Genomic DNA, 26013 nt, shown 5'->3' on the forward strand with positions numbered 1-26013 from the left:
TCTTGGTGGAGCGATCTTTTTCTTAGTTTTAGTTATGCTTACTTAGAAAGACAAATAAGAAAGGTTTTCATGAAGTAGCAATTTGTCCCAAGGAAATCAGCTGTGAACAGGGAGTTTTCACTTGAAAAATAGCCCTTAGTCACTATCCAGTGATGATACTCAATGGCACAGCAGGACATTCTCAGTAAACTGTTAAGGAAGAGCTAATCAAAATTATTCTTTTAAGCAACATCTATCTAAATATTGAGATCTTTCTATGAAAGGCAGGAACAGCTGGACTGTATGAAGAAATTAATCTATTAAATAATTAATAGTTGTGTCTTCATTAATATAATATTTTCTATTATTTACCCAGTGGTGGAATGCCATTTTACTATTTCTGCCTGTAAAAGCATAAAAGCTCTTACTGTAAAAATAATCCTGCATCTCATTTTAAAATTTACATTTTTTATTTTCTATTGGGTAAATCTGGTATTACATCCAATTTTCTTTAAGAATTTATATTTATGCTTGTACAAGTAAATCCTGCATAAGGAATAAGAAAGTGCTTGGAATTTGAATTTAAAATTACTCTCATGAAGATAAACACAGAGTTATGATATATGAAACATGGTTATGGATTAGCAACCATGTCTCATTGGTTTTTTTGTCTCAAGTTTCTGAATGTTTTTCACAACAGGAGATGTGGAATGACAAATATTCTCAGATCTGCAGGCCTTCCTGAAGGTGGCTCCATTTGATAAAGGTTAAATTAGACAATCCAGGATCAGATCAACTGCAAATTCTTAATTGGTCAGAAGAGGAAAAAACAGAAATAACTGCTCAGATAACAGGTATGAATAATGCCGAGAAAGAATTTCCATAAGATAATTCTGGGATTTAACCAACGTATTCGTAAAGTTAATCAACAGAGCAAAGACTCTACAAAAAATTGAGAAAAGAGTCTTTGCTTATTGCAGTGTATGTCTCAGTCTCAGTTCTGAACTAAAGACTTTAATAGTAATTTTTCTTTCTTTTTAATTCTAACTACTGAAAAGTACAAGTTCATTGGACTGTGTCTCATTCACACATAGTTGTTTCCAGATTCAGTGAAATAAAGATGCAGAGAACAAAAGATCTACAGAAGAACACTTGTTTATTTTAGGATAGTGCTCAGTTCTGCCTAAAATTACTTCAGCTCAGGATGCAAATGAAAAGATAAAACGTATAAAGCTTCATTTCAAAGTAAATTCTAAAATAGGAAATGGAAGAGGAAATTAAATTTCAGTGTACTTCAAAAGAACTATAGACTGAAAAACTTTTAAAGCCAGGGAATATGATTATATTTGTCTGCCAATTAAAAAAAAAAAAAGGAGAAAATAATATTTGAACACTGAGGTTTTCTGTGATGTTATAATTGTAGAAGATAAACCTTGAAAACCCTGTAGAAGCCTAAGATATGTAGTCAAGGTGTTCTGGAAGTCTATAGAGTTCTGCAGGGTTACTTGAATCTAGACTAGCATTTGTCTCACATCTCAAGTACAGCATCTTTGAAACATAATGCATAAATTAAATATTTTCTGTTTGATACATTTTTAGAAAAAGGCTTTAAACCTACTTCAACATTTTTCAAAGTATCATATGTAGTTCTAGCTTCCCACAAGCCAGTAATGCCTCGTATATCTTTTCCAAATCATCCTTCTCAGAGCTCTGTGATAATCCCCTATAAATTAATGGTGACATTATAATCAGTCAGTTAAACTTGTATATGCAGAAAGCTTGTATATGAAAAAAGTGTGTCATAAAGAGTCAAGGCAAATCAAAAAACAATAGCAGCGTTCGTTGTCGATGGTTAAACTTATTCACAGGACAACAAACTCATAGCTTCATCTACATTGAGGGTCCAGAAAACAGCTTTCTCTGCCCCTCCAAGGACCTTCATATCTTTGATGTCTGTTCATCTCAGATAAATATAAGTTATTATCTGTTTATACCTGTCACATAGGGATAAACATTGGAATCCAGTAAGTATTTAATACATTGGGCATTGAACAGAATTTTAGCTTTCTAATCAATACCACATAGATATCCTGGGAAAATATCAGAGCATTCCCCCAGAAGAAGAATCACTTCAGTATGAAATCCTTTAGAAAAAAAAATGCCTTTAAATATTTTTCTGTCTTGATCTGAAATAGAGTAGGAATGCTACAGGCATGTGAGTGATTATCTAAGTAACATAAAAATGGATTTCATAGCGTGAAGAAGAGGGTTTTGGTTTCTGGTTTTGAATACTTTGGGAATAGACTCTCAAATATAAGAATCTTATCCTGCATTCATGAAAGACTCCTAAAGAATTCAGTAAGGATGGAGATGGGGTGAAGCACATAGAGGAAGACTGGGAATTACAGTGTATAATCACAGAAATGCTACTTGTTCTAGCTGTTGGCAAAACAAGATAAGAAATAAGCTCACAGAGAAACCTACAGGTAACAATTTTTTGTGGTTTATTTTTAAAAAATCTTAGAAAATTCATATTCCACAACTCTTGCCTCTGTAAGGTTTTAGGTAAACTTGGGAAAGTGCACGTTAATTTTGTGAAACAACCTGAGCCTGAAGGCAGTTATTTTCTTCTGTATGTTGGAAAGTTAAAATATGAACTTTGAAAAATCACTGTGACCTAGGGAAGTTCAAGTCTGTACTTCTTACTGTTCACCCTGTAACACAGCAGATGCTTTTTACATATGCTTAAGTTTACTTATTATTTTAAAGATTTTGGTTTTATTGTTGTTTGGTTTTTTTAATAAGAAACAGAAGTTAAATATTTAAGTACCATACTGTCTTTTGATGATTGTCTTTGTTTAGAAGAATAGTATGTAAAATGTCTCCTGTTCTCTAAATGACTATTTGACTCTCAAGAAAATGCATACCTTTTAGGCTAAATAAAAAAATAACAATTTAAAAAAAATATTGTCAGTGAACAGTAATGAGTTAACTGGTTTCATGTAAATTCTAACTAATGAACACATTCTATGGCCTATAGAAAGGACATTTCTACTTTAATGGTTCAATAACTGTTGAGTTATAAATGGATATGAATAAGCTTTTTATATGTAAAAGAAGTTGCTCAATGATTTTTAATTCTACTTAAATTATTTTCTCCTTATATCAGGTTATGATAAACTCCAGAAGAATTAAAAATTACCAAACAATATAGATTTCAAAAGATTTCTATAAAAAGGTATTTCTATCAAAATTAACTTATTTGGAAACAAGACATCAAGCAGTTTTTTCAAACTAATTTAATTTGCAAAATAAAATTCAGTAGCATAAAAAAGTTTCAAAAGAACTTAAATTTTCCATAATTTCGATTTTTAATTCCACTTTGCTTTCAACTTTTTTCTCTTTCCTCACTTTGTCTTGCTTTTTTTCCCATTCTATTGTAGAAAAAAAAAAGAGAAAATATCAAAATGTAAATGCAAAAAGACTTTGGTTTTCCAAAAATAAACAAAAAAATTATGTCTGGTTTTTTTTCAAAATATTACTGCTCATTAAAAGAGAAAGTCTCAATTTTTGGTATACACACAGTTTTGGAAAGAAAAGTTTTCTTCTGTCTGTAATAAACTATCTGGAATACTAGTAAGAAATGAATTTTCAAATTTCAATACTAACCATGGAATATTAAAGAACTTCAAATTTTTTTTCCCTTCTTCCTCTGAATATATATTTTGCAAGTATGTCTCCTTTTTACAGTATTTTAAATGCCTTGAAGACAATTTTCCAATTCAAAAATAAACCAAAATATTTTAGTTTTCTCTCCAAAAGTGAGAGCAGGAGACTCCTTTTTTTTTTTTTCTCACTTTCTCTCAATTAGATTGCAACAAAATATAAGGATCTACAATTATTCATATAGTGATAGCAACAGACATAACACTTTTAAGAATTAAACCAAATTTGGGGTGAGATTACAAAGGAACAAATTATTCATAACTGTTGTGTAGGCACAAAAAGGAAAATTCATGCAATATTAATGAAAATTATTATCCTACTCTTAGAAAGAAGTATTACATATCACAGCCATTGCTTGCAAGATTGCTTTAAGCAGCAGTTTTTAAAATTAATTTCTGTCTTTCATAGTCTCTAGAAGGTAGAAACTACAGACCATCTTGCTTGGTCAAGGGAGTTAATGCAATGTATTTTCTGGGTCATGAAGGTAGTAACAAAGCCACCATGAGGTCAGGAACCACAACAAAGTAATTCTTGAAGGAAATGCCTTCCTAACAGAGATAGTACTAAACACACCTGGAAGTATTTTATGAAAGAGTTGCATCTTTTCACATTAAAAAGCTGAATATTATCACAAATTTTTCTTAACAGATGAATGTAAGCATTCTCACCACATTGTCACCTTAGCCAAAACACTAAAGGATTTTAAGGTGGGGCATACTAAGAAAACATGTTTTGAATTTGAATTTTAAAGTGTTTCCTTTTCTTGCGTAGGTGTGTGAACAGCTGACTCTGCTCTTGTACACAGCTCCTTTCACATCTGCAAGCAGATGCTCATAAATCCTAAATGACATAGAACACAGGTTTGATGCAAAGTCACAGCATCTGTGGCACTAATTTGCAGCTAAGAGGCCTTCAACAGGACTTGACAGTTCAAGTTGTAGCACCAGCACCACCACCAGTGTAACTCTGAGCTGGCTCCTGCCTGCCCAGGAGGCAGCACAAGAACACACAGCTTTGGTTATCACATATCCATTATAATCATTTAGTTCTGGGAGTCTGAAATTATTCTGATCTCCTAAGAAAAAAGAACAAAACAGGAGTTCTTCAGAAAGAATATCAGCACTACAATTTTAAGTTTAACATCAGCTGGAATTACATCAGCTTTTGCTCTAAATTATTCGAGCAGAAAACTAAACAAAATCTCCATTCTAATTAGAAGAAACCATAATCATCATAAATTGTTAAAATACCAATGTTGTGGTAAACAAAGCTGACAATATCAGTGTGATAATTATTTCTAAAAATAAATAAAACATGTTCTGTCATGCTTGACAAATCTAATTACAGAAGGTTTTTTATATGCAGAGGTTGCAGACTATTAGTAGTAATCACACTAATGGTTTGTCCTTGCTACTTAGCAAGGTTTATTTTGTGTAGTGAAAACATAAAGTAGGCATACTACTGGCATCTCTGTCAGAATACAGATGATGTTGATATCCTTCCTATACTAAAGGATGAGACGGCTGAAAAGATTTTTTTCGCCATTCCCTATTCAAAGGCTACTCAGAAACTGAAAACAACGTAGAGATATTTACCCCATCTGACTTATCAGTGTAAGTTTTGAATTCCTCTTGTGATTGCATAAGCTTTTCATGTATGATTAGAAGATACAGGGAAAAAGGAGAATTAATGCTCCATCCCATGTGACCAGAACTGGGCACTGAGAGGAATGCACAGAAAATCCTGGCTATTAATCAGTTTTATCTCATTTAAACTTGCTAGTCCCTGAAGGAGTTTCACCGAAGGTTAAAGTAAGTATGTTTTAAGTTTTACTTCTTTTTCTAACTTGGAACAGAAGACAAGATTCTTTTGGTTGGTCTCTTTCTCTCTATATTTTTCCAGATCTCATATAGATTGTTTTTCCCTACTCTATGCTGTCTCCAACAGAACACTATGTTCCAAAGCACTAACCACTCCTGTCACTTTAAGATTGCAAAAAGACCTTCTCTAGGCTATAAAACTCAGCTCAAAGTAGCTGAAATGGAAATGGAGGTTATTGTTCTTTCATACAATGATATCTTCACTATTCTTATTTCTTTATCTTATAATATAAATCCAGCAAGCACACCATTGCGATTTGAAACACCTTTCTCTGAACTATGAGTGTCTGATTTGAGTGCTTCATTTCTGTAAAAAACTGTTTTTGAATTTGACTTCCAAATTTTGCATCTTGCTCTAAATAGATTTTTTATTGTTAAAATACTACACATCTCATTTCTTCCCCTCTTCCCCATTTACGTTTTTTTTTTCCGCGGGGAAAAAAAAATAAAAGAAAAGGAAGATGTGATGTCTCTGGCCTGTCAATGCTTACAGATTCAGGGTCAAGGAAAGATACTGTATTCACTGCAGATTACATTTTGCCTCTTCTGCAGAAGAATAGGAAAATCTTTGTTCGGTCGCCAGTGGGTACCACATCTGCTGAAATGTTCCCATGGAGACAGGGCACAGTGGCCGAGTTGCACCTTGCAGCCCTTCCATGGGGTCTGTGGTTACTTGTGCAGCTGATGGAGTGCACAGCAAAAGCATCTCCCTTCTTTAGGAATTCATTTTGCTAGAAGTCAAATGCTCATTTCCTAAATAAAACTTAAAACTGTGTAAACTACATAAAGGGGAAATAAACAAACAAACAGACGTACAAACATTTCACACAAATTTCACAATATTCCAGTAATACCTGAGGAAACTTGAAAGGTCTGTATAGTTGAGATTCTGTTTTGTGAGTTTGGTCTTTATTCATATTTTAGAATTATTTCTAGATCTAAAATCTAAAAAAATAGTGTCTTCTTTAGCATGAAATGACTTTAACTCATTCATTCCTCTGCATTCAGAAGAAAAATTATATTTTGTGGAGTATCAGAATGTGAGTGGCTTATATAAACACTTTTACTCATGATTTAGTTCCTCAATCCCAGAATAGTGCTTGAAATATGTATTTATGATTAAAAATTTTTGTATGTTTTATTTGGATCAAATTTTTCTATAATAATTTTTTTTATTTGAGGGTACATGTTTGCTTCATCAAAACTGATAAGCTGACAGGAGGAAAAGCTAGTGGAAATGTATTTCAAGATGCAGGTATTCAGTTTTCTGTTTAGTTGTTGTATCTGAACCATAGAATCATAGAATCAGCCGGGTTGGAAGGGACCTCTGAGATCATCAAGTTCAACCCTTGATCCACTACCGCTGTGGTTACCAGACCATGGCACTAAGTGCCACATCCAGTCTCATCTTAAAAACCTCCAGAGACAGAGAATCCACCACTTCCCTGGGCAGCCCATTCCAATACCTGATAACCTTCTATTCAAAGTATTTCTTCCTAATATCTAAACTAAACCTCTCCTGGCACAGCTTAACACCATGCCCTCTTATCTTACTGATAGCTGCCTGGGAGAAGAGACCAACCCCCACTTGGCTACAACCTCCTTTCAGGGAGTTGTAGAGAGTGATGAGGTCTCCCCTGAGCCTCCTCTTCTCCAGGCTGAACAATCCCAGCTCCCTCAGCCTCTCCTCACAGGACTTGTGCTCGAGTGCCTTCACCACCTCATTGCTCTTCTCTGGACCCGCTTCAGCACCTCAATATCCTTCCTGAACTGAGGGGCCCAAAACTGGACACAGCACTCCAGGTGTGGCCTCACCAGTGCTGAGTACAGGGGAAGAATCACTTCTCTGGTCCTGCTGGCCACACTGTTCCTGATCCAGGCCAGGATGCCATTGGCCTTCTTGGCCACCTGGGCACACTGCTGGCTCATGTTCACCTTCCTGTCAATCCAAACTCCCAGGTCCCTTTCTGCCTGGTTGCTCTCCAGCCACTCTGTGCCCAGCCTGCAGGGGGTTGTTGTGGCCAAAGTGCAGGACCCGGCACTTGGCCTTGTTGGACCTCATCCCGTTGGAATCAGATCAACTCTCCAGCCTGTCCAGGTCCCTCTGCAGAGCCCTCTGTCTTCCAGCTGATCAACACTCCCCCCAGTTTAGTGTCATCTGCAAATTTTCTGATGGTGGACTCAATCCCCCATCTAAATCATCAATAAAGATATTAAACAGGACTGGACCCAACACTGATCCCTGGGGGACACCAGTAGTGACCAGCCACCACCTGGATGCAGCACTGTTCACCACCACTCTCTGGGCCCGGCCCTCCAGCCAGTTCCTAACCCAGCACAGAGTGTCCCTGTCCAAGCCATGGGCTGCCAGCTCTTCCAGGAGAATGCTGTGGGAGATGGTGTCAAAGGCTTTGCTGAAGTCCAGATAGACCACATCCACAGCCTTCTCCTCATCCACCAGGTGGGTCACCTGATCATAAAAGGTTGGTCAGACAGGACCTGCCCTTCCTAAACCCCTACTGGCTGGGTTCATGACTCATTACACTTGTTGGAATAAGACGTTCCTAGGAGAAAGCCTTAGGATGTGCTTCTTATATCATAGGTAGGGAAAAAAAGGGGGTTTTTAATGAATGTGGGAGTGAAATCCTGACCTCATTGAAGTCAGTGGTAAAATTGTAGTTTTACTTCTTTAAGGTAATTTTTTAGCAAAACCAGGAAATTATTAGTACTGCTATAGAAAATATTGGTGAAAATTCATTTTCAATAGTTCAGACTTTTCTAGTCACCAACACTGAAATGAAGTAAAACTGAAAAAAGATACAGAGTGCTAAAGTGATTTTGGAAATGTACTATGAGACACTGAATGACTTTGGTTTGTATAGTTTGGTGAAGCAAAGCTAAAGATGAGATATACTGACCCTTTATAATTAAATACTTCAGTAATTTTAAATACTTTCAAAATTATAAGCATTTGTAGGACTTAATACTACTTAAATCTTAATACTACTTAAATCTTAGTGACATTAAATACCTACAGGTGTTCAGCTACTTACCCAGCTCAATGTGTTAAACTAATTATCAGATATAGGGTCCAGAGGATTTTCTTTCCTAATTAGGAAGAATTTCAGCAGAGGCAGAATTTACTTTTTTTGTAGCCTGGATCGTTATCTTTGTCTGGGAATTTTATTGACAAAGGTCCAGGAATCTGGTAGGCAGATAATGTTTTCACTTCCTCCTATTTTCTTCCTGTGGCATGCCATTGTCTTTTGGAAGGTGTCAGGAAGTATTTCCTGGCCCACAGCATCTGCAGATACGTGGGGTGATGTTGTGTGGTCCCCCTGAGGTAGCTGCTATTTGTTTGTTAGCACAGGGGTTAGGGCCTGCATGCAGTGACTCGGGTGGCTCTGACAGTGCCCTGTCACTGTGCCCTGCTGGATGGAGGATCAGTGTCAACCTGAAAACAAAAGTCACATGCACAGCAGCATGTTGGGTCCCATTTATCTTAAAACATTATCTCCATCCAGATCTACTCATGCTGTGGGTCACAGATGTTTCCTTGCGGAAATGTCTCTGAGGGAGGCAGGAGAACTGAATTCAGTCTAGTGCAAATATTAGAGAACCTCAAGGCACTGACTGTTTGCAAGCAATTCTTTCCCCTTTGTGGTCACACAAGACATCATGCTTGAATTCAATGGGCTCCTGAAATGAAGGAGCCAAAGCCTGTGAGAAATTCCAGGTTTGATGCCTGTCCTAACATTTACCAACCTTTTTTCACCCATCCCAAAAAATCACAGTTTGCAGGAGCAGTACTTTCACTTGTTGTTGAAAAATGGAAGATTTCTTCTCCATCATGTTTATCTCATGCAGTATTTGCAGAAAACTCTGTTGCAGCTATTTAGGATACAGTAATAAAGATACTAAGACTGTCAAGTGTTTATAGCCCTGCTTACTTGTTCTCAGATTGGTGAACCTCCTGGGCACCAGCCTGCATTAGACGTACAGGTGAGCAGAAGATAACATTCAGAACTATATTTCTCTTCAGCTGAGGACAGAAATAGGTAGGACAAGATCGCAGCAAAATTTATCTTCAATCACTTGCAGGGAATTGAAATATCTGTCCTGGTTTTTGTTGGGATAATTTTCTTCCTAGTATCTGGTATAGTGCTGTGTTTTGGATTTAAGATGAGAATAATTATAACACACTGAAGTTTCAGTTGTTTCTAAACAGTGCTTACACTAAATCAAGGACTTTTCAGCTTCACTCCACTGATGAGTAGGCTGGGGGAGCACAAGAAGTTGGAAGGGAACACAGCTGGGACAGCTGACTCCAACTGACCAAAGCAATATTCCTTACCATATGGCATCATGCTCAGTATATAAACCAGTGTGATGTTCAGAGTGATGGCATTTGTTTTCATAAGTCACCGTTAGGTGTGACGGAGCCCTGCTTTCCTTGGAATGGCTGAACTCCTGCCTCTCCATGGAAAGTGGTGAATGCATTCCTTGTTTTGCTTTGCTTGCATGAGCAGCTTTTCCTTAATTAAACAGTCTTTATCTCAAACCACGAGTTTCCTTCCATTTTGCTGTTCCAATTCTCTCCCCATCCTGATGCAGGGGAAGGGAATGAATGGCTCTGTGGGGCTTGTTTAAGCTGAGGTCAAACCACAACACCATCCTATTTTCAGCGCTCCTCTCTGAACAGTAAAATAAATGACAGAATTAATCACAAGAGAAATTGTGCCTTTTGCTTCCCTTTAAGAGGTGATCAGGTGTAGAGTACCTGACCCCTGTGTCTGTTTAGTGTCAAAAAACATGTCTTCATGCTTGAACACAGGCATCGTTTCTGCTCAGCTTTGCAGTGGAATTTAGCAACCATCTTGAGTTGAAAAATCATGCAAGGACTTTCAGGATCAAACTCATTATGCATCCAGTATCCCAATACTCCATCTGCTGTTTCCTTGTTCCATATCCCATTAACAAATGCTAAGCTGTAGATTGTTTTTCACATAGTAATGAGCTGCATAAGTATGTAAACAAAACAAAAGTTATACATTTCTGCTAGAACAAGTGCCAAGAACACCTCCTGTTGCAACAGTACTAATGACAGGATAGCAGCAGTGGAATAAAGAGAGTAATTTGTAGTATTCCCAGGTCAGATGCACACATGGTTTCTCCAAAATAAGTAAGTGAGGGAATTTATTCCATACTTACAATGCACCACATTCATTCCTGCTTTGATTGCAGTAGCCTCAGTGGGTCTGTGTCATGGAAGAATTTGGCCTTGCAGTTGGAAATCTTCCTACAGATGGTAGTAAAAAAAGGTGGCCAGCATAAATAATGTCATTATTCCAATTAACTGGAATTGATTCATTCATCCATCCATTTCCCAAGAGATTATCTCCAATTAAAATAATTGCCTGGATAGTATTCCATTGTTAGATCCCTGAGTGCGACAGAGACTAATAAATAGCATTTTACTCATATGCCAGCACAACCACCAATACCTGGTGGTAGGGAAGCACACTGCAATCTGCTGCAGTTCAACATAACGACAGAGGGAGATTTGGAATGTCTTTAAGAAATACGGACTCATGTATTATTATTTGTATAATCACAGAGTTACTGTCAAACAGCACTTCAGTTGTTGCAGAATGCAAGGGGATGGTGCCTGTTTTAAAGAGGTGACATTTCTCAGCAAGCAGAGGCACATATGAGGAGCACAAAGAAACAATGAGATAATATCAGAAGGCATAGCAGCCTCTTACCATTGTGTATTTTTGTAGGCAGCACAGTACTGGATATTTTTTCAACCACATATCTGAAGGTAACTGGCTCTGTTGATGCTTATAGATTGATCCTCCCAGCTGTGAAAGTGATAAAAAGTCTGATGACACCTGTCTGCAAATGTAAAACATGGGCAAAGGAGCCTGACACCGCAGACTGACCAGAGGCAAGATTCCACTTTCTAATCATGATTAGAAGATGATGGGTGTGACAGAGATGGCTTGGAAAGGCAGTTTCTGAAACTGCTTGTGAAGTGTGAGAGAGATATAGAGTAGTAATTTAAAGAAAGAGATAACAAGCTCAAATGAGCTGGGTAAGAGGAGGAAGCCTGTAGCCACATTACAGCATCTGCTAGGTTCAGAGAAACGGCTGTTCTAATATAATGTGAAAGTATGCTTAGACATATGCATAGATGGAGATGAAAAACTGTACCTAAGAGAAGTTTTGTATAGAAAATATGCAAAATTCAAGCATAATTTGAATCCAGAAAAATAAAATTCAGAGCTGAATTGGATGCTCAAATTACCGAGTTACTTAATCACTCAGTACAGTAGCTGGTATACTTTTAAGAAAATGAGGTGGGAGAAATGGTTACGGCAAAGACTGCAGAAACAATGTTAGCTGGTTTTGGGGTTGGTTGGTTAGGAGCCATCAGGCAGCCAATCACAGAGTCACAGAATCACAGAATATCCTAAGCTAGGGACACACAAGGGTCATCAAGTCCCATTCCTGGCCCCACACAGAACACCCCAAGAGTCACAGCATGTGCCTGAGAGAGTTGCCTAAATGCTTCTTGAAATCAGGCTTGATGCTGTGACCACTTCCCTGGGAAGACTGTTCCAGTGATCAACCATCCTCCGGCTGAAAAACCTTTTCCTGCTATCCAACCTAAACCTCTCCTGACTCAGCTTCATACTGTTTCCTTGAATCATATCACTGGTCACGAGAGTGGAGGAATTAGTACCTGCCCCTCTGCTTCCACTTGTGAGGATGTTGAAGGCCACAATGAGGTTTCCCCTCAGTCTCCTCTTCTCCAGGATGAACAAACAAAGTGACCTCTGACACTCCTCGTAAGGCTTCCCCTCCAGACCCTTCCCCATCTTTGTTGCCCTCCTTTGGATACTCTCTAACAGCTTAATGTCTTTTTTATGTTATGGTGCCAAAACTACCACACTATTCAAGGCCACTCCAGTGCAGAGTGGAGCAGGAAAATCCTCTTCCTTGACTGGCTGGTGATGTTTCGCCTGATGCTCCCCAGCACACAACTGGCCAAGAAGTGAAACAAAACATGCAGAGAAAAAAATCCTTTTGTTTTGCTAGAATAGAGTTGTTTCTGCAATTAAATTCCAAACAAGCATTTTGTGAACAGAAAGTGTCAAGTGACTCATAGTTAAACAGAAGACAGGAATGAAGGGGGCAGTCTCACCAAGAATGGAGCTGACAAAACTTAGGGACAGTGGTATCAGGAGTCCTGGTTAAAACTCCATATCTGCCTGAGAAAAATGAACCATCTCGAAATGAAAAGGTCTAGCACCTTTTGCTTGGTGTCATTCTGGTTTACTGAAAGACCCCTCATTGCCTGCAGCAGGGACTGAAAGAACTTAACTGCTCAGACAGAAGAATCGCATGAAATGAGAAACATATTCAACGACTGTGAAGAATTGCAGACAAGGACACAAATCTCAGCATATCTCATGATGCGGTGACTAGAGCATTCTCTTAATGGGTAGAAGGCTCCAGTTCATATCTTTGCCCATAAAAAAAGTTCAAATAATGATTAAGTTAATACAGAATAGCTGTAGAAAGTGTCAGAAGTGAATTCATGTCTCTTTAGATGGAGCAAAGCAGGACACAGCAGAGATGTTCAAAAGCAGTGGTATTCAAAAGGCAGAGTTGCTTTCTTCTGCAGTTTCAGCAGTACGGTCAAAAACCATCTTGACATAAACCTGATATCCATTTCAGGGCAGCTGATACTACATTTTTGTGCCATTACCATTACATTTTTCTGGTAAGTACCCTATTCTAAATCAAATAACTTTTAGACCCTTGAAAAATATTAATAACGCTCTTGACTACCTAGAACTTGTTAGGGATATGAGTAAAGGTACAGCATTTTCATTAAATTTTGCACACCAGCAGCACTGGTGAATAAGAAAATGCCTATTGGAATTGTTGCAGTTTAACATGATGCCAGCCAAATCTTTATCTTTTATGTTGGGTTTGTTGCAAACAGCTGTTTTTTGTGCCCAGTCACATTGTTTGAGATAACCTCACTGAGCTTTCTAAAATCTTGATCAATTCTAGCAGTACGTAATGAGCTTCGGAGGGTTGACTATTAAATCAATGGTTTTCAGCCAAGCCTAAGTCAATCAGATTTTAAGACATTTGATCAAAACTGCTCGGGACAAAGGAAATGAAGACACAGAATCAGGAGTATCTATTTAAAGACTCTCAGTATGGCTATGAGCCTGGCAATTTAATAATCAAAATAGGGTGTTTTTTTCCCAGAGAAATTGATGTTTCTTTCATTCACTATGAAAGTGAAGATATTTGTTTTTACAAGAACCAAATAACCTTTATCACATTAAACTGAGGAAGATTAATTGGTGGATTTATTTACTTATTTACTTATTTTCCTTACATAGAGACATAACACAAATAAACCTTCATTAGATATCAAAAGCTCTAAGACGATAGTCACATATTTTGAATAAAAAAGCTGACTAAAGAGGAGCAGATACCTTTATATAAGAAAGAGAAAACGTGACACACAGGTAGTTTGCCTATCTAAACTAAACTTTGGGATAATTTTTGTAAAGGGAATCAAGGAGTGCAGGTAAATGGAATCAGATGTATTATTGCATTGCCAAAGATACACTATGTTAAATTAATCCAGTATTGTTCCTTGAGAACTGTTTTTTAATGATGGGATATGTACGCATTTTAAATCACCTTACAAAGAGACCTAAGATGGTGTAAATGGGAGAAAAGGGAAAGCAATTAAAAAATGCCTGAAGCAGAGACTGACATGGGTTACTGCCAGTGTGGAGGGGGATTAGTAGTGGGGGTGCGTGGGAGGTTTCAGTGATGAGCATGGGAGTGGATCCAGCAAGATCCTGGGTTGAAGGTGAATCTCAGTAGTTATTTCCTGCATGTAAGTGATAGCAGAAGTTACACTCCCTCTTTCAAAGCTGTATAATCTTTTGTCAAGACAGTATGACTTCTACAATACATGTGAAAGCATATCCTTAATTACATATTTTTTTTGTAGTCCCCATTTTAGAAGACTATACATTGCTTCTTAAGTAAACTGTTATCTCTCAAGCTTTCATCTCTTATTTCATTGCTAAAGAATTGGATGTCTTTTTTTTTCCTTTTCAATAAATTTACATTACAGTTTTACATATATATGTGTAATGTGTATTCTGTGTTCTAATAAGCAGCACAGATTAGCTCTTTAGGAACAGCAGGTTTCACGCTTTTTAAAGAGTAACTAGTCATTTCTAAGGGTATTATATTTTGCTTGGGTCAGGCAAAAGAAAATCTTTGGCACCATTATAACATCACTTCCCAAAGGAAAAAGCACACCATCTGTGACAAAAACATGAGTAGACCTCTGAAAGATCCAGCATTAAGAAGCACTGTACCAAATGAAATGGCCCTTTCCTGACAACTTAGTTCTCTTGCAATTCTGAAAGTAGGAATTTCTTAATTTTTTTTTTAAATTCTCTGTTCTAGTTTAAAACATACTTTTACAATATATGACTGAGAAATCATTTGGAAAATGTGTTTGGAAACATATGCTGCCATTTGGTAGCTGTCAGGCATTTAAATAGAGAAAATGAGTGTTTCACATACACCTGCAAGGGTGGGAAATAGTCCCAGTTCGTCTGATTTACCATTTCATTCTGCATCACTTGACATTATGAATCCATTAAACATTTGGTGATTGACTGTGTTTGCAAAATTTGTTCTCCTTGTTTCTGTAAAAAGGCCTAAAGTCCCCAAGTGTCTTTATGGTAGTAAGACCAAGATTATATATTCACCTTCTAGTTCCTTTTTACCTCATTCAGAAAGGAGGGATGATTGGACGGTTTTGATCAGAAAAAGCATTGGATACTTCTACACCCTCCTTTCTTCCACGATATTTCTTCCCCTCGAAGAGAACAGGATCCACCACAGATTTCACCATCCTTTTGCCTGATCCAGGATTCTTCTGATTCTGTTATTAGTTATCCAGAATATTTTCCTCTTAAAAAAACTGTCTTCTTACCTTCCCCCCACGACCCCATTTTCTTTCTTAATGGAGAATAATATAGCTAATTTTAAAGATAGATTTACCAATTTATATTTGAAGCCTAAACTTTGCAACCACCACTGTGCCACCACAAAAGACATGCAGCTGGTCCCCTCCCACTCCACCTTAATAGGAGCATTTATTATTGGCTGTTACCAACCAGATCCACTTATGTCCATGGGAGGGCTGCAAGAATTAGTCCTGTAATGCCTTGTCAATAAGCACTATCTTGCAGCTCCCTCTTTATCAACCTCTATAGTTCCTCTCATTTCTATTTTATACTGTTCACGTCTCTGCTGCCCATGCATACTTTCAAGACATGAAAAACTCACCATGAGCATAGGCCATTTTTTGCTTAAGTCAACTTTGAAATTTGATGTACTGTTTTAAGCAGTTTTCTCTGTTAGAAAATTCAGCATTATAATGTTGTAGTACAATGTTATCACTGGTAATGAGTGGCTGGATGGGAATGCATTTAATAGTGTCAAAATCACCAAAGTTTAAATCAAATGCAACAAGGAGTGGAAAAGAGCAAAAAGAAGAAACTCATCTTTCCTTATACCTCAGGAAAGAAGATTGCCTTAAAAGAGCCTGTCTCATGCTCTTAATCCTTTCCTGGAAAATTACTCTGACTCTATATTATTCCTAAAGGCTAATGGTTTGCCACAGAACTACTCCATGCTCAACTCATTCCCTTTGTTGACACTAAATGCCCATCCATTTTCCCTGTTGTGCCACCCATGGAAGGTTGGGAATACAGAAGTGCACAGCATCTGTAATCCTGCACACAGAGTTTAGGTAGCAACCGAACAAAGTAAACAGATTTTTCTCCTTATGTCCTCATCTAGGCAGCTGGAGAGAGGCAAAATCCAGTCCTGCGCAGCTTTAGTGGGTTGGAGAGAAATGACAGCTATTGCCATGGTGGAGAAGGCACAAGTGGTCTCCAAACCTGGGAGGTGATTGCCTGTGCTTTGCACAGCTGTGAGCAGCAACAGAGAGAACAGGAACAGAATGTCACTACTGATCTCTAGATGCTTTCAAGCATTTTTAGAGAATCTGAAACACTAGAATAACCTCAAATAAGCAAAAGATCAAACAGCAGCAAATTTTCTATCTCTGAGTAGAAACCAATTAGAATGACAACGAAATAATTGGGGCTAGTGAGACAGAGAGTGTAGAAGATGACACCTCCTTCAAAATGACCCTTTTGTATAACAGAAGCCTCTTTTAAACACTCCTGAAAATAATGAGCTGCAAGCTGCAATTAACATGAAAAGTGGACTTATTGCAGAGAACAGTTTGAAATAAGTGCTAAAGCAAGATGAACTTTGTGAAAAGAATCCTGTCAGAAGCTCTTACTTTTCTCAGACTGAAGAGTTTCTGGCTAAAATTTCTTGCTCTCAATTACAAGGAGACTGAGCAGAGGAGTTATGGCAAGTTCACTATTAAAGTTAATTTCCAATAGGAAATAACAGTGGAATGAATACAAACCACGTGTTTGCAGCACAGTATGCTACACTTTGCTTACTTGTTTGGGTTGCGAACAACACCTCAGTCAATGTGTTCTGGACATTCTCTGTTGTGACTCAGTGGCACAAACCCCTGGGGTGTTGCTCGGAACTGCAGTGCAACTGTGCCCACGGCTGGGTTGTCATTAAGTAAATATAAGAAGTTCTTTGAGGGGACTGGTAGATGGCAAAGTGTATTTAAAAACTGAAATGAAATTCCAAGCAAAAAGAAAAGATTTTAACTGTGAACTCCAGATTTTGAGGTGTAACATGAAAGAATGGAAAATTAATTTGAAGCATTGGGCTAAAAACAGAATCTTAGCACAATTTGGCATATCATGCTGATATGTAGGAGGGAGCTGCTTGGTCCATCTGACAAAAATTTCAGTGCAATGTTGAAACCCTAGCACATAATAGAATTCTTATTCTAAATGTAAGACAAAAATACAATGTAAAGTTATATTACTGGTGGAAATTAGACTATGCCTCATCTTTCACAGAAAATAGAAGCAATTTTTACTTATTCCTTAATCTTTAGGACTTCAAGGCGGCTGAGAGTAGTCAAAAGGGGTCAGTCTTGCTAAGATTGGGACCTACAAAATGCATCATTATTCAGACAAGAATATAAGCAAGAAGTTAAAACTGTAAGAAGAACAGAAGTTATGACCATAAATGATTCTCTGCAAAAAGTGAAATTTGACTGTACATTTGCAATAAAATATCTATAAAATAAAAGTGACTGTACAAATTATACATGCAGAAAATTGAACGTCTGTAACAGTGAAACTGTGACATGCCCAAGATACATCAGAGATAGAAACTGAACCTCTCTAGGACGTGTTGATTCAAATCTTAGAATTCTTGAAATTACAAATTACTCATATTCATGAATGTAAATTCTGTTTGGATATTGCTGTGATTTTTTTTCTTGTCAGGAAGATTCTTTTTGTTTCAGTTTCCTGTAACTTGTTTCACAGTCCCCAAAACAGAGAACCTTTTCCAGAGGTCTTTAATATCTATCATTTTTTTACACTCTGAATGCAGCTAGATTAAGTCTTCAGGCAGAAGTGGTAATTTGCTTTCATTATCTAAAAGTACGTTGCTTTTCAATATGGAAATTTTTATTATTTCATTTTCTTAGTTGACCATAAGAAACTCCCACTGACATCCTGAAATTAGCTAAAATAAATATTTGTCAAGCTGCATTTTTAGGAATAAAGAGCATTGGTCCAGGTCCAGTTGATAATTATACTTTGTTAATACCTATGTAGGGTTCAACACCTTTTTCAATGTCCCTGTGAAATCACGAGTGTCTTCTTCCAGGTGTGGGTTTTTCTATCAGCATATACCTGACTGAAAGCATCTGATTCACAGCCTCTGCCAGGACAGCAGATGCTGTGCAAGTCATTTCAGAGTGATACAGTGTGTGCAACTCAAGACTGTAAAAGTAACATCTTTCCTCTGAAATCCAATTCCAAGATATTTTTGAAACCTCTTCTTTTTGAAAACTTTAACTTTTGAAAGTTTAAGAAAGAGAAAACAAGTATTTTCCTTATCCCTTGAGTCAATTTTATGTTGCTTTCTTATATTCATGGGTGTTGAATGCTTCAGAATTAGTGGGTTGGGGAACATTTTGCCTATGGCTTATGAGTGGGCTTTGTGCAGGAATGAACTCACACAAAGCCCACTGATACAGTCAGTTCTGGTCATCTGTAATTCAAGGTCAGTATCTGAGAAAATGATTACAGACTTCTGACAGACTGGGAGAAAGACACAGCACAAAGGCAAAAAGAAAAAGGGCTAGTACTTACTATGGAAGAGAAAACCAAAATGGATGGTTCTAGGTAAGAATCACATTGTAAACCTAAGATTTGCTCTAATCCTCACAGAAATGTAAAATTGGAGCAGCCATTTAAGTAACTGAAAGAAAACTGCCTTGATTGTAAGGCAATTGTCATCACTGAAATAATTTCCAGCTCTGTTCAGCTTTGCTCAGTTATGTCTGCAGCTGGCATGAAGTGCAGAGATTTAGAGAAATCTTTGAAATAAGTGCTAAAAATGTCAGCTCCATCCAGCTATACAAGACAGTGAAAAACTGCCTTTTTTCCCACTCGCACTTCAGGAGTTTAGGACTAAAACTCTTTCTCTTGTAAAATCTGATCAGCTGTTGCCTATTCTGGAGAAGGTAAAATTTCTGTGAATCCAGGATATGCTTAAATTTTAGATTCCTAATGCACAAATCTCCTTAAAGCAAATGCCTAAAATGCTTATATAACCTATAGTGAAAAGCAGGTGCTTTTGAAAATCTCTTATTTATTTAAACATGGGCAACTAAGCTGAACAGAGAGTTGATGTTCAATGGCTTTAGAGCTAGAAATAGCAAAGAGAAAATGTGCAGTTCCTGAGCTGTCTCACCAGATATTGTAGTATTAATTGTATATTCTTATATGAACATGTAACTTAACCCTGTGCAGCTTTTAAGTCTTTACATGCTAGATAAAGTGACAATCATTGTTAGGCCCTTTTCCACTAACTGGCAATGTAGGGGGTTGAAAAACAGGGCCACAACACCTAAAAGAGAGGGAAAACTCTGTATGAAAATGGCTTATGACCTTTTACAGTTGTTTCTGCCTCTTAGAAGACTGCTAGCCCTAACCACTTTTGTTGGCTGTCATTTATGACATTTTTAGATATTATCTCCTCCCACTCATGTTCCAGAGAGTTTAGACCCACATTCAGGCCTCTGTTGAAGATGTTTACATCCTGTTGTTTTATAGCTGGCAACTGCTGCTTTCAAATTCCAAACTCAGTGAATAAGAAATCAGAATTGGCCAAGAACCCAAAGCTGACATATCTTCAGTTTTCATCTTTGTGCTAGAATGCTGCTGCCATGGCTTTAGTTATCAACTGCTCTCTGTCTCTTTTTTCTGAACTGCAATCTGCCACCAGTTCTTACACGCTACATAGGAGAAGAATTGAGTGGATTGATAGTGCCTTAATAGAGCTATTAAACACACATCTATTCATAATTATTATTATCCAAAAATTATTTCCATCTACAGAAAAAATATTAGTCATACTCTGCTATAATTTACGAATTTGCGCTTAACTTGACTGAGACTTGATCCTCTCTGTTTGTAATTGAACTACAAAAAAAATCATATTTATTTCAGGGATTTTGCCTCAGAAACAATATATTACATATTTTTTAAGAGAAATTATAGTTTCTTGAAATGAAATAGCTGACAAGGAAGCTCAATTTTTAGGAGCTTTTAGAGCTCAAATATCAAAAAAATCCAAAGCCAAAAGGAAACATTCTACAGTTAACTCAGCTATCTGAATTCCTTTACATATATATTAAAATATATGTAGATATGCCTATGGTACATTATCTATCTATCTATCTATCTACTATTCTTACTTTCTTTTTTTCTTCCCCCCCACCTAACCAGGAGAATAGAGCTCACCAGGCAGTTCTAATGGAGGAATTGCAGTCCCCGTATTTGCAGTTGTAGTAACTGGCACACATTGCCTGCAACAAAAGACGGTTTTGATTAAAAAAATAAAATAAAATAAAATAAACCCTCCTGCAGGATCAATTTAGCTCAATTACATTTGTTTCCTGGCTACAGAAAAAAAATGACACCCATTCTTCCTTTTCTATCTGATCTGAATGAGAAATTCCATCATTTTATTTCTTTACTGATTCTTTCTCCTGCTAATATTCACTGCTTTTCATTCTGCCTTCATCTACAATTTATCCAGTAAGCATTCATAGCATTTGGGTTAATGGAATTATTCAGAAACACTGTTTTAAAAAAACCTGAAATTTAGGATGAAAAGAAATAGAAAACAGAGTACACAGCTTGAACTTTCTTTGAGTTACTTGATTTTGAAAGTGTTTGGAACAGTCAGTCATCCCAGCTTATTGCAGCAACAATGCCAAGAGACTTACTACATATTTTTATTATGAAAAAATTTTTGTTTTAAATGTCAACAACTTGTCAAGTCAGTGCTTTCACATTCCCTCAAGTTTAGGGCTTAATCTCAGGCCCATAAAAACAATTTCAATCTCCTTAGCAGACTTCAGAAGAGACAAGAGGAGCTTGTCTCAGTGAGGAGTCCCTGCAGCACAGATCACAGACTCCAGATTTGGCTGCCTGTTTCCCACACCACAAGCAAGCACAGTACTGCACCCGGGTACCATCTCTTGGGTCGGTATTGCTTCCCAGAACTTCACTAAAAAAAAAAAAAAAGAGTCTTTGCCAGTACCAGTTGCACTCACACAGCTTAAATTCCATGTTGGTCTTGACTCTTCCTCTCCTATCACCGTCACCCCTCATTTCAGGAGTTCCAGTGAATTTAGAGGCAGTCAGAGGTTTATAGGCCTGGATCTTTGGCCCAGCCCTGGTGAATGCCGGCAGAGTGACTCCAGAGCTTTGTTAGTCGCCTCTATCTGTTGAGGAACAGAGCTCCTGCCCTCTGGACAACTCTACTCTGTCATTCAGGTCTCTAGGAGTTCAACATAATGGCAGACAGGTCTGTGAATTAACAGGATACCAAGGGCTCCTGACATTCACAAGAGTTTTAAAGAAATTATTAGACATGATTAATGCATAATAATTCCCCTTTGCTTTTTAACAAGCTTGGCATTTGTCTATGAACCTTTACACCAGGGAAGGATACCTATGATTCTTTTAATCCTCTCTTAAAGATGAACTGATTCTAACTGGCTCACATGGGCTGTTTATAAGCTACAGAACATGTTAAGGAGGTGGAAAACTGTAATTAGAAATGACACTGTACAAACACCCACCTCAAAGGAAAATCACGTGTCCATATTTTCACAGATTATGGACTATCGGCAACTTGCCCAGCATCCTCCAAATGCAATAAATATTTAAAAACTGCATACATTGCACACACATTACCAGTACAGTAGCCAGCTGATGGAGCTGGCTTGGAGCACATCCCATCCTGCAATCAATAATGCTAAGACAGCCTTTGTCCTCAATGTTCAGAAAGTCACCTGTGTTCTGATACTCTCATTTTAGAGCTTTTTTTTTTTTAATTGGTAGTACTTTGAAACAATCTAAGATAAATATTTTAGAACTTAAAAGGGAGTCATATTCAAGTTTGACTGGAGTTTTATTCACTTTTCTCAAATCAATTTTTGAGATGAAACTTCAGAAGAATTATTTTTAGTGACTATTTTTACTTGCATTGTCTTCTTTAGAACATGATTTATTTCATCATTCTTCTGAAATCAAAGATTTTAATCTTAACATAATATGCAACAAAACTTGAAATATTGTCTAAGTTTCTTCCTTGAAAATATTTTTTTTAGTGTCAGTATCACGAATCATTGGTGGCATGATTATTTGCTTTGTTTTTCTCCAGTTGAACTTTTTTTTCATCTGATTTTCATTTATGCAAGTCAAAAACTAGAAAATAACTTGTAAATTTTAATATGACTTTATTTTTAATGCCATTGGACTTTTTCCCTAAATTTCTCTTCTAACAAATTCATTTATATTATAAAGAATGGAGAGCATATTTTTATTCTATTTTTCAACTTCATGATAACAAATCCTTAAAATAAACAGCAATTCAGCATAAAAAAAATATGCCTTAAATAAATCCTGCTTCCCCTCCTTTGAAAGGCAACCTCCAAAATATAATGAAATACTGTTATTCTTTGTCAGAAAAATAAAGTAAAAATATGTAAACTAGCTACTTTCCTTATGGATTATGGTCTGCCTGCTCTGTGCTACACAGATATTAATTTTGAAAGCTGTGTAGAATCTTGGGTTAGTTTAGATAGAAAATGAGTGTCTGAACAAAAATAAGGTTGGGTTCCTGTTTATAAAGAAAGGGTAAAACAGCATTTCTTCTGTGATGTCAAAATGGCTACAGCTATTCATGCCTTTATCTCCAGAGTGATTCAGAGGAACAGATTTTACTCCAGCTCTGTGCAATTACTAAAATTGCAACAGTAAAACAGGTCATTTATCATCCTCATAATACTATGAGAAATATTGAAATTGTTCCTTTCCTTCAGCCACATAAATCAGAGACTCTTTGCTATATTGCTAAGAAGTTGCTCATAATTAGTATGAAGCTCTCTTTTGTCCCTTAATATGTTTTTTTATTACTGTATTTTTCCATTTTTTTATGCTAGGAATGAAATAGAAAAATGATATGAACTAAATATTCATATTGGCATAAAACATTGCAAACAGATTGTCAATTGATGATTAGTTGGCACACAAAGCTGCAGGGAAAAAATATTTGTTCCATTGCTTTGAAAAATCTACTGTAAAAAACAAATTTATTTTCATGTTATATTATAGTATTTATAATTTATAATATTAATATTAAAATATAAAATTGTCAAGGAAAAAACCCCATATTTTTCCAGTTTGCTGATTTGGCTACTGGATAGTTATTCTTTTCAGAGAAATTTCCTACATTTCTGCACCACCCTCCGCCCCCCCCAACCCTTAATATATAGCTTTAAAATAGCACTTTCTAATTATATGTGAAACCATTGCTCTGCTGAAGTCTGTAAAAGCTTCTTCCACAGATTTCAATGGAACCAAGATTTTACTTCAGAGGAGATAAAACTCATTTTCATCCTAAGTGGATGGGTTTAATTAGATAAGCGAATTAACCTCAAGGATAATAACTTGACAGTTCAATAGCATTACACTTGGACTTTAATGTACGCGAATTCAAATAGTTAAGAAGAAATAGCAATCCTTGTATCTATAAAAACTAAAGAAAACAATGGCCCCACTCTGCCTATCTTAAGGAAATATCTGAGGCTCTGAAGTCTGCATTTCCTTCTACTAAGGGTCCAAAATGCCAAGTTAGAAGGGAAAAAGGGGATGGAGTACTTAAGAGCATCTGAGAATAAAGGAGATCTTCCTTTAGCCCAGCAATAGTTATCACCTCCAGCAGCCTGTCCATACATGTGCTTCTGCTGTGGGGATAGTGTGTGCATTTTCCACTTAAAAATCACTAGATAAAATGAGAGAATGGAATTTGATTAACAGAGTACTCTTATTTTGAGCTATATGCATGGAATGCTATCTAATTCCACAGCAAGGAAAATTTAAGAATATTCAGAGAAAAAAAAAAAGACAAAACCACAAAAAAAACAAATCCAGGCACTGGCTTATCACTAAGTAACAATTAACTCAGTATTTATTTCAGATTATGGATTTGATCATCAATTGGTTATCATTTCAGGTAATGATCCCATTTACTGACCTGCATAATACTTCCTTATTTTGACCATAAGAAATAAATTGTTCCTAGGAATCTGGTCTTAATGGAAATTAAATTCAAAATCATTCTGAAAAAAATTTCAATCTGAAGTGTGTCAAACTGATCTTTGCCAAGGAAAAATAGTTTTGTCAAAAATATCCGAGGCAACTGTGAATAATCATGAATTATATAACAGTTTTGTTGTCTATCCTGAGGGATAAAGGCATAAAAATATAAAAAATAAGTTGACTTTAAGGGCCACTCCAAGTAAAATAGACCAGGATAATAATTCTTTGGTACAGAATAGCTTTAATGATGACAAGGCAGACATCTTAGAAGCTGCAAAATTTTAATAACACTGCGGGGCTTCACTGACTTTGAGTCCTGGTTCCCAAGTAGCGATTTAATCTTTCCCTTTAACTGTGAAAAGCCTCTTGCAGTTTTACAGGTCTTGAAGGCTTTACATAGTTTCATACTTTACATCAAACTTGAATTATAATCTCCTGTTAGCTTGAGTTCTTTCTCTTCTATCTAATTTTTCTTCAAAGCAAGAGGCACAGTTTAGTGCAATTGTTCCTCTAAGTATCTCCCCAGGAGTGGTTGTTAGTCGCTTATATGAAGTGCCTCCACTTAAAGCACCAATTTGCACAGCAGGATCCTGCAGAGCAGTAGTGGCAAGACAGGGGATATTTAAAACAGTATTAAATACAGTAAGAAACTGAGTAGGAAAACTGAGCAAATAAAAATTAAAAAGAGGGTGGAATTTAAAAAAAATATTGGCATTAGGAACACAGAGCATTTGAATTTTGAAGGTTCAATGCAATTTTAACATTAATATATTTTTAGGGGAGTAGGGATTGATATTAATAAAAGTGATTCCTTGTCTCTTGGCTGTTCCTGGGAGCACAGGAAACCCTGGTTCAAACCCCTGGTCTGAATCAAGGGAAGAAATTACTTTAACCAAGCTGAGTCCACCACAATCTTTTTCCCAGAAGTGCAGTGGGGAGGAAGCCTTAAAGACAACAATTTCTTCCAAATATGACATGAAAACATTACCTTCCTCAGATCACATCCTAGAGGTCTTCCTGACAGTCACATATGAATGCTGAAAGATGACTGCTGCCATAGCACATACTCCAGTCAGTTATGGTGGTTTGCAAATTACAGAGCATCCATGAAGCTTCTTCCAGAACCAGTCTTTGCTGTCACAGAATTCCTCCTGTCAGAGGATGAAAACAGCAGTGTGGAATACATTTACCTGCATCTTACAACGAATGCTAAATGCTTGCAAGTTGTTCCTTCAATAGTTTTTTATCCCTCTCAGCTATGCGGTCTCTTCATTTTTCTGAAAAGAAAAAAATCAAGAGAGAGATTCTGATAAATTCCATGAATTCATGAAAGGAAATGCTGGAGGAAATACTGATAAACATAATAAGATAATATTTGATCTAAAACTTAGATTAAATGAGTAAAGATAATATTTTTTTAATTTTTCTCTTCTCTATATCCATAATTCTTTTTTTTAATGTATTAACTTTGCTTGATTTCATTGTCATATTTACGAGCC

At 36.7% G+C, this 26013-nt stretch overlaps 1 long non-coding RNA gene across 1 annotated transcript in view; it reads right to left on the bottom strand.

Annotated features, from left to right (window-relative positions):
- LOC120324075 overlaps nucleotides 1-25616 on the bottom strand; it is a 49984-nt gene extending 24368 nt beyond the window's left edge. The window contains exons 1-2 of the long non-coding RNA XR_005565077.1: nucleotides 25503-25616; nucleotides 20642-20706 (exon numbers count right to left, since the gene is read on the bottom strand). This is a non-coding gene — a long non-coding RNA (uncharacterized LOC120324075). The remainder of the gene's footprint in view (nucleotides 1-20641; nucleotides 20707-25502) is intronic.
- Between the last annotated feature and the right edge of the window lie 397 nt (nucleotides 25617-26013).

The sequence above is a fragment of the Pipra filicauda genome, unplaced genomic scaffold (genome assembly GCF_003945595.2).
Source record: "Pipra filicauda isolate LSUMZ 115617 unplaced genomic scaffold, ASM394559v2 scaffold412_size1447426_pilon, whole genome shotgun sequence".
Lineage (NCBI taxonomy): Eukaryota > Metazoa > Chordata > Aves > Passeriformes > Pipridae > Pipra > Pipra filicauda.